This window comes from Salvia miltiorrhiza, chromosome 2 (assembly GCF_028751815.1).
Source record: "Salvia miltiorrhiza cultivar Shanhuang (shh) chromosome 2, IMPLAD_Smil_shh, whole genome shotgun sequence".
NCBI classification, from domain to species: domain Eukaryota; kingdom Viridiplantae; phylum Streptophyta; class Magnoliopsida; order Lamiales; family Lamiaceae; genus Salvia; species Salvia miltiorrhiza.
The window spans coordinates 13,057,334-13,066,822 of NC_080388.1; the positions used below are offsets into that span (position 1 = coordinate 13,057,334).

The window sequence follows — 9,489 nt, forward strand, 5'->3', positions numbered from 1 at the left end:
CACTGTACATTAATTCTTCCTCAACTCAGCCTCACGCCATTATCGTCAGCAATTGAAGAAAAACATTTTCTTCAGCATTTTCGTATTTTCCGTATTCGCACAACTTGAAAGTTTATTCAGTTTAATATGTGAAATTATTCAGATTAGTTAAATGTTAATTCAACAGAGTCTGTATTTCATATTTTACGTTATTTATGGTTTTTTTTTCACAATTATTTTATATACTCGAATTCATGAATTCATCCAAATTTTTTATTTGTTCAAATTATTTTAATGTGTATTCAAAAATTAATATTATGTGAATAAATAATAGAATCTTCACCTAATTTATATTTTTATTAGTCCAATAATTAATTATTCATAATTTAACTCTTAATTGCTTAAATAAAATTAGTAATTCATGTAGCATTTTATTTTTTTCATTATTTCAAAACCTGTACATATTAATTTGGTTCTTTGTGTGATAATAAATAATTATATTGTATTTGAATATTGTTCGAAACGTACCCAAATACGAATTATATTTTTGCGAATAGGGATACTAATTTGCAGAAAAACTTAACTGTTACTCATAAATTGTGAGTAAAGAAAATATTTGGTTGAATAAAGTAACGTTATTCGTGAATATATCGTATTCGAATATTGTTCATGACGTGCTGAATAAAAATCATATTTATGCGAATAAGGATAATAGTTTTCTGAATAATTTATATGATACTCATAAATTGTGAATAAGGAAACTATTTTGTTGAATAAAGTAGCATTTTTCATGAATAAGTCGTATCTGAATATTTTTCAAAATTTACCGAATAAACATCATATTTATGTGAATAAGGAATCAATCGCCTACAAATGTGTAAATATGGACGAAAACATCACATAAGCTAACTGCATAATTCACTAAAATTATAGTGAATAATATTGAAAATTCATCGAATACCACTTTGTTATAAACCGAATAAGTAAAACAAGTAAAATTAAGGAAACGTGCAAAAGCAAATCTTTTTCACTTGGCATCCAACCAGAAGCCTCATCGCCTCTAGCATCACTATTCTGGGCAGGGCATGTGCTTGCATTTCTTGGGAAAAAATCACAAAACACAGATCGTATGATATGTTCAACCAGTGGTGCCACATTTATAAATAAACAATTGAAAAAAATAAAAGAAACAAAAAAAGCAAATCTGCAGAAAAAGCAAGAAAGAAAAATGCCCACTAAAGAAGATGATTCAGAAAACCAACAACTTTCATCAATCCATCACGCCGGAGAAGGAGGAAGGCGGAATCGCTTAACGGCAAAAAACAACAACTTTCGCCGGAGAAGAACCTTCATCACGCCGTCTTCAACAAATCACCACCGCAGAAAATGGAAACGATGGTAGATTTCTGAAAATTGAAACAATAAAAAGGATTTCAGAGATATCGAAGTACAATCGAATTTCAAAGAAATCGGGAATGGAAAAGATGATAGAATCTGCAAATACCGCATCTTCATTGTTTAAAACCCTAGATTTTACTGATCTCAAATCTCACGCCGCGCGAGATTCGGAGCAGATGCCGGCGAACGAAGTGACGATCCACCCTACTGTTTTGCACTACGTCGATGAGGAGATGGCGGGAGTTGTCGTTCACCGCTGCTATTGACGGCGAGGGGGATGTGAATCAGGCGGAGCAACGCCGGTAGAGGCAGACGACGGCGATAAGACTGAGGAGCGTTGCAATCAGGCGGAGCAACGCCGGTAGAGGCAGACGACGGCGACGGCCTCACCATTGATATATTGAAGAGAGATGAATTTGCCTCTATTGTAGGTTTTCTGAATTGAGTGGATGTGGGGTTTGCAGAAGTCGTGGGGAGGGAGAGAGAATTCCGACGTTAATTTAGGAATTACAGTTCAGTGAATAAGAAAATTGACAGATACACCCCTCTTCGAATATTTAATTGATTTTTTAGCTTATTCAGAAAATATAAAAAAGGAATTAATAACTGCCTAAATGTAATCCTGGCCATTAATCTGTTCAGATTGTAAGGTTAGGATTAATTCCTTATTCTTTATACTAAGGGGATTCTTTGTAGATCCCCACCCTATATATATAAATGTAGATCTATGTATATGTAATTAATTTCTCTAAACAATTTCAATATTTAAATTAATTAACCAACTTAATTTAGTGTCAATCAATAAATTTTGAATTTTAATTATAATAATATATGTAGATATAAAACTAGCACACATCTTATAGTAATAATTACGTATTTGAAGATATAATATTAAATTTTCTCACACAATTCATAATGTTAGAATTTAGAATTTGATTTTAGCAAATTTATTTTCCCAGCAAAAGTACTGCAACTATAAATTCATTTTTTTTAGGTTAGCAAAATCAATTATTATTTCGTTACCCATTTGTAATTATTATTTTATTAAAATAAAATTTTAAAATTAAACTTTATATAAATAATTAGTTAGAGTATATTAACACTCACAAACACACATGTTTATGTGGTGATTTCAAATTAATACTTCCTCCGTCCATGAAAGAACTTCCTAGGAGGGAGTGGCACGGGTTTTAATAAAATGTTGTATAGTGTATTGAGAGTGGAGAAAAGGTTGTAAAGTGTATTGGGAATTGTGAAAAAGTATTAATAATTTATTGTGTTGTTTTAATTAATGCTATTTGAGTGGTGGGAATTGTCTTTGGTGAGGTATTGTCCCAAAATAGGAAAAAGTAGGAAGTTCTTTCGTGGACGTCCCGAAATAGAAAAATAGGAAGTTCTTTCGTGGACGGAGGGAGTATTATATATATATATTATTAAAATGAGGTTTATTATAAGAGAAAAAGAAAAAAAAACCCCTTGACAGCACAAAGACGCAGACTAAGGGCATGAATCTCGAAAGGAGATCGAAAAAACTAAAAGAAAACTAAACAAAAACAACTCAATATCGAAAATCAGGATAGTCATCCATTTCATCCGACCAACGTCCATGAACAATATTATTCATTGCACGCATACTGGGACTATTGGTAAGGTCAACCACAAACTCTCTCGGCTTGTAACCCATTTCTTCCGCATTCCTAAGGCGACTTTTAATGCCACCTTCCAGAACTGCCTGCACAGGCTCCCTTCCCTTTCCTGAGCCCTTTGGACGTCCACGTCCTTGCTTTGGTTCCGAAAGAAACTGCATCCCCTGATTAACCTGCTCCTCCAACCGACTAAGACGGCTAGCAATCTCCTCCGTAGCATCCTGAGAACCATCACGCCGAGGCTGCCCACCATCATCAACCACCTGTTTTCCCGAGACCTGGTTACCCATCCTCGGACTTGCCCGAAATTGTTGCTCCGCCAAGTGCCTAGCCGCTTGATCCTCCTTGTCAATATGGACACTAGCCTGATGCTGATCTTCTCCTATAATAGCATTTGAAGGCGATCCCCTCACCCGCTGCTCCATAACATAGCGTTCAACCTGCGGACTTGGCCGCTGCACCGCCGAATTCCCAACCGCCTGATCTTTCTTACCATTAAAACCACAAGCTTGCTGCTGATTTAAAGCCAAATCACGCCCCCTCTGATCCATAGCAGCCTGCGCAACTTGTTGCGTCTCCAAGGATGGCGATCCCCGCGCCCGCTGCGTATTAGTGGTTTCATGCCTAAGTTGTTGTTGCTGCGTCGAAACAACCATCTGTCGCTGATCTTCATCTCCAGCCTTTTTCAAGTTATAGCCATGCACATCCGACTCATTCACCTCTTCATCGTCCGATGAAGTACAGTTCGCCACAATACCCTCAACCATATCCTCTTGAACAGGTTTAGAATTAGCAAGAGAAGCGAAAGCATTAGTAGCTTCCTTAACATCAGACGCCTTAGGCTTCCAATGTGAAACTTTTTTAGCTTTAACATATCCATCACTTTGAGCTGCCAAATCCCCCGAAACCACATTCTTATTCAAATCTCTGCCCCCTTCAAATCAGTTTTATCCCGAGTATCATCCACAGCCGTATCATTTCCTTGATCAGACTCGACGTTCCCTTTACGATTCTTCTTAATCTTTTTGCATTTGTCGATGTTATGCCCTGTGATCCTGCAATTCGTGCAATAAAAAGGAAGTTGCTCATAATAGAATTCCACGTAGTAAGATACATCATCCCCTTGAACATGCATGGATTCCTGGAGCAGCAAAGAGAGATCAACTTCAATAAGTAAACGTGCAAAATTCCCAACATCGGCATGAGCAGACGCTCCGTCAATTTTTATAGTAGTTCCAACAACGTTTCCAATGGCCGTAAGAACTTCCGGATGCCAAAACTCAACGGGAAGATAATATATCCGAACCCAGACCTGGCAGACCGAAGAAACTTCTTTATATGGATTAAATCCCTTAACCCACTCACGCAAACGAAGCGATCCATGAGAAAGATCCCACAATGTTCTGGTTTTCACGAGTTGTTTATCCTCCATAGTTTGAAATTTCAAAATGTAGAAACCTTTACACATAGGAATCAATTTCCACTCGGAAGGGATATTCCATATAGATTGAAGCTCCTGCTTGAGCTCCACCGTTAAGCGAGGCTTGTCTCCTTTTTCCAAAAGGAGCCTTCCGATAACCGAAAAATTGAACTCTTCCCAACGCCTTTTACAGAAATCAGAGGGCAAGTCTAAAGTGTATCCCTGACCAGATTCTTTGGCCTGCAGAGCAGTGAAACTATGTGCAAAAACATCCGGCCTCCGTACCATCTTGGGAGCGGTAACCACAGCATAAGAACCAGAATTAACAGTACTTGGTCTACTATTGTTGGGCGCCTTCTGGTCCGCGCTAGGATTTTGAGGGGCGCTATGGAAATTAACCCCCATCAGATCAGTAGAGTTCGTGACCTGCACCGTAGTCGAAGTGACCTCACGATCGCCCAAACTTGGAGAATTGAGAGGAGGGAAGTTCACGAGAGAAGAATCTAGCGGCGAAGAAAGGCGTGCCTTCCCCGTCGACTTCAGATGAACGACGTCGGAAGCCCCTGCCGGCGACTGCAAAGCAGCGACTAGAGGAGGCACCATCTGCGATGGCTTCACATAAACACACATGTTTATGTATTTATATATATATATATATATATATATATATATATATATATATATATAGGAAGAGGTTCTAATAAAAACCTCTGTTAAAATAAGAACTAGGAACCTAATCTTGACCTTTTAAATATTAGATCTAATGGTTAGGATTTAGTCAACAAAAGAAACTGTGCATCTATTATATTTTAATATGCATTTAAAAAATATGCAATTTATGCAATTGAAACCAACAATGCAAAATACTCAAGCAAATCGAAATTGTGCATCTATGCAATTGATACTGTGCATCTATGCGATCGAAATTGTGCATCTGTAGTTTAATCTCAGCCCTCTATTTTATTTAAATCAATGGCTTTAAATTGGTTCCTAGTTTTCATCTTAAGAGGGGTTTTTATATTAACCCTACCCTATATATATATATATATATATATATATATATATATATATATTAGTATAGTGTATATTTTTATATAATTTTGTATAAATTATTTTACTATAATGTTAACTTTAATTTTGGCAGGTCAATTTTGATAGCGATATTCACTAATAGTTTATGATTTACAGTTCATTACTGCCTCGAGAAAATATGCTCTGAAATATAAATATTTTAAAAGTTTCAAAAACGCCTTCTATAATAATAGAAAATTTGAAAGAAAAATTATATAGATAATTTGGTAAATTTTATTAAAATAATAATAATAATAATGATGATGATGATGATGATGATGATGATGATGATGATGATGATGATGATGATGAGTTTTAAAAAATAAATTGTAATATTTGTTCATTCATATAATACGCCTCCAATTATAAAATGAATTCATCTTTATTGATTAGAGCTATTTTACATAATAAATAAGTCATCAATTTTATTTTTAATTATAAAATTATAACCAATAAATATTCTAAATTATATTATTGAAAGTGTCATCAATTTATAATCGTGTGTCACACGGAAGGATGTACCGATTAAATTCTTAATAATATCACCAAAAAACAGTTTACCAATATTATTAATAATATTTAAAAAAAAAGATGACATGTCATATAAAATTCATTTTATTTTTCAAATATGTAATTTATGTTTTGATAATCCTGAAGAAATTAAAAAGTCAGTATTGTAAAATATACCGCGTCTGAAATTTTTGAGAGGCAATCCCAAAAAAAATTGAATTTGTTACCGCCAACACTCAATTACACGTTCTGATATATATCACACACGTTCTCAACAAACCCTTATTTCTTCTCCATCATTTTTTTTACAGCCGCCAGTTTTCACTTCTGTAACATCCCAATTTTCGCAAACTTTACTATCTAAAAATTTTAGAGAACAAAAGATAGTAAAATAATAATTTCTTTATTTGTAAAGAAAATTTAAACTAATTTCAAAATCAACTTGCCAAAACTGAAGTAGCATCATAAAATAAAAATAAAATGATAAACTAAGACTTAACAAGTTCAACTAAAATGTTCAATGTAAAATCTCTATCCCTAGTCATTCTCCACTTCCATGGCCACCTCGACTCTGGAACTACAAAACTGAAAAAGATAAGGGGTGAGCATATTGAAAATATACTCAGTGAGAAACCATGCACATATTCACATACGCTTAAACATGCAAATAATTCACATTGTCATACACATATACTGATAATCTGATGGGCGAACTGAGAGCCCCTGAACATGTATTTCAACATGGCTAATATTCTGAATATGTATTTCTACATGGCTGATATTCTGAACATGTATTTCTACATGGCTGCGATTCTGAACATGTATTTCTACATGGCTGAACATGTGTCTAAACATGGCTGAGCAAGTATAATCAAATATGAACTAAGAGCATATAAAAACATACATGAATATAACCACAAGCATATAATCCCTCACCTTAAAGTCGAAGCTTATAATTCAATCAAAATCCGAAACGAGGATCCTAGTTACACCGCACCTAATTAAATAAATAAATCGCTTCAAAATCTTTAACTATAAGCAACACAGTAAATTATTACGTTAGTGTAGTTATGAAATTACACTAAATTCATAGAAGTTATAAATCGAACTGAATAGGGTTCCTTAATAACACAAGTTTGATATCTTTAATTATTCGTATGATATACCAAAAGAATTATAACTTGTTAACTGAAACCTTTAGTAATTAAAAGAAATAAATAAATAACTGAAATAAGAAAAGAATGAAAATACTTCTTCACCTTAAAACTACAACCATACGACATATACTACTTAATACTAATCAAACTTAATAAGAAACTTAAATATACTTGAGTAAAAATATTATTATTATGCTAACATCATCATAGCTAAAAGAATTAAATAAATAATAAAAGAAAGCACTAATTATACTAAAGAAAATTAATTAGATTGGTGTTGACCTTTGCTTTCGAAAAACAAAATAGAAGCACGAAAAATCCAGTTACGAATTGGTTTCCAAAAGCTTACGGTTTAGAACTGTCTAAAGCTAAAACAGAAAATCTTTGCATTGAAAAAATGAAATAAAAGCGAGAGTAAGTTAAAGTACCGATTCTTGATAGCTGCCTCGGGTTCTATCGGTGTGATCTTAGGGTAAATATTATGCCTCTATTTATACAAGTCTTTAAAAGAGTTTGATAAGAGTAGAGTTTATAGTCTATGTATATCTCTTATTAGGATAAATATTAATAATAATAATAATAATAATAACAATAATAACAATAACAATAACAATAATTACAATAACAAGAACAAGAATAATAATAATAATAATAATAATAATAATAATAATAATAATAATAATAATAATAATAATAATAATAATAATAATAATAATAATAATAATAATAGTCTAGATGAAAAATTAATGGTGCATATCAATATTTATCATGTAATTATCTAAAAAAATAAGCTATGAAAGAAAATACAAGAAATTTAACTTATATAACAAATCTAAAAAAAATATGGGGTGTTACAACTTCGCTTCTTCTTCTTCTTCTCTACTTTATTTCTTCACCAGCAAAGCTCGTTCTTTTCTACTCGATCGGTTTCTCTTTATTTTCTACTATTCTGCCATCAACATGAGTTATTCTGCCACAGCAAGTCGTCACATTCTCGCAATAAACTACAGCGGTATGTATAATTTTTTATGTTCTTATTTTCATGTGTGATCACGTGAAATTCACATTTTTCTTTTTTCTTCAGCAATGGACGAAACTTTTGAAGATCAGGAGGAAGAACAGATAATAACACCAGGAAATGATGGTTATAATGTTTCATATATTTTTAGATATTCTTTGCTTAATTTACTTACATAATTTCTCATATTTGTTTATATGTTGTAGGTTCTACCAAGCGAAAAGTTCGGGGAGTTACAAAAGGTTTGTCGGTCCAAAAAAAGAGACAGTCTTCTCAAAAATTAGATGTCGTGATCCATCCTACAAGAAATCGTATTGTCGGTGACAATGCAAAAGATTTCAAGACGGAAGCATGTGTGATTGTGAAGCAATATGCATATGTTCAATACAAACGTTGGAAGGATATTCCAATGGACACTAAGAGAAAAATATTATTCGGAATGAAGGTATATTCTATATATGCATATATCATTTTCTTTTTCATTCTCTTTGATATATTTAAAATGATAAAAAAATTTCATTTTATTACAGCAAAAGTTTAATTTGGCCGACGATGTTAAAGTTACACAAGTGGTGTTCCAGCAACTCAACCGTCAATACAAGAGTTATCGACATAAATTACACCTACACTACCTTCAGAACAAAGGCAAAAGCGACAATCCTCCAAATGGAGTTAATCTTGAGGATTGGAAAACATGTATTGAATATTTTGAGAGCGATGCGTTTAAGGTAATACACTCTCTTCATTTGTTGCATTTATATTTGGTTGGGTATGATGATAACTTTGTTGTAAACTGGAATAACAATTTCATTTATTGTATTTATGTTTGGTTGAGTATGATGATAACTTTGGTATGAACTGGAATAACAAATATTGGTTCAATAGTTTGTACTCATAATTTGTGGTCTCATTGGTGCATGAGAGGTCTATGTTTAGGATTCTGTGGTTTTTTTTTTTTTTACAGAAAATTCTTCAAGTATCGATCTGATAGAAAAAGGTGTCTAGGATTTTGTGGAGTTTTTTTTTTTTTTTTTGCAGAAATTTCTTCAAGTATCGATCTGATAGAAAAAGGCATGTTCACTCTTGTGTTGCAATTTTCTAGTTTGTTTGATAATTTGGTTGTTTTTTTTCCAGAAAAAATGCGTCTTTACGCTGGTGTTGCAATTTTCTGCAGAAAAACTAATTATGATATAAGCGTGATCAAGTCATTCTATGTATGATCAAGTCATTATGTATGTAAGCGTGATTAATTCTTGATAGTCCTGTAGAAAAACTAATTATCATATAAGC

General features: G+C 33.1%; 1 long non-coding RNA gene across 1 annotated transcript; it reads right to left on the bottom strand.

Annotated features, from left to right (window-relative positions):
* Positions 1–1,010: 1,010 nt before the first annotated feature.
* On the bottom strand, positions 1,011–1,781 carry LOC131011266 (uncharacterized). Its single transcript, XR_009096827.1, has 2 exons — positions 1,484–1,781; positions 1,011–1,385 (listed from the first exon to the last, which is right to left on the bottom strand). It is a non-coding gene; the product is annotated as an uncharacterized LOC131011266 (long non-coding RNA).
* Positions 1,782–9,489: the final 7,708 nt, after the last annotated feature.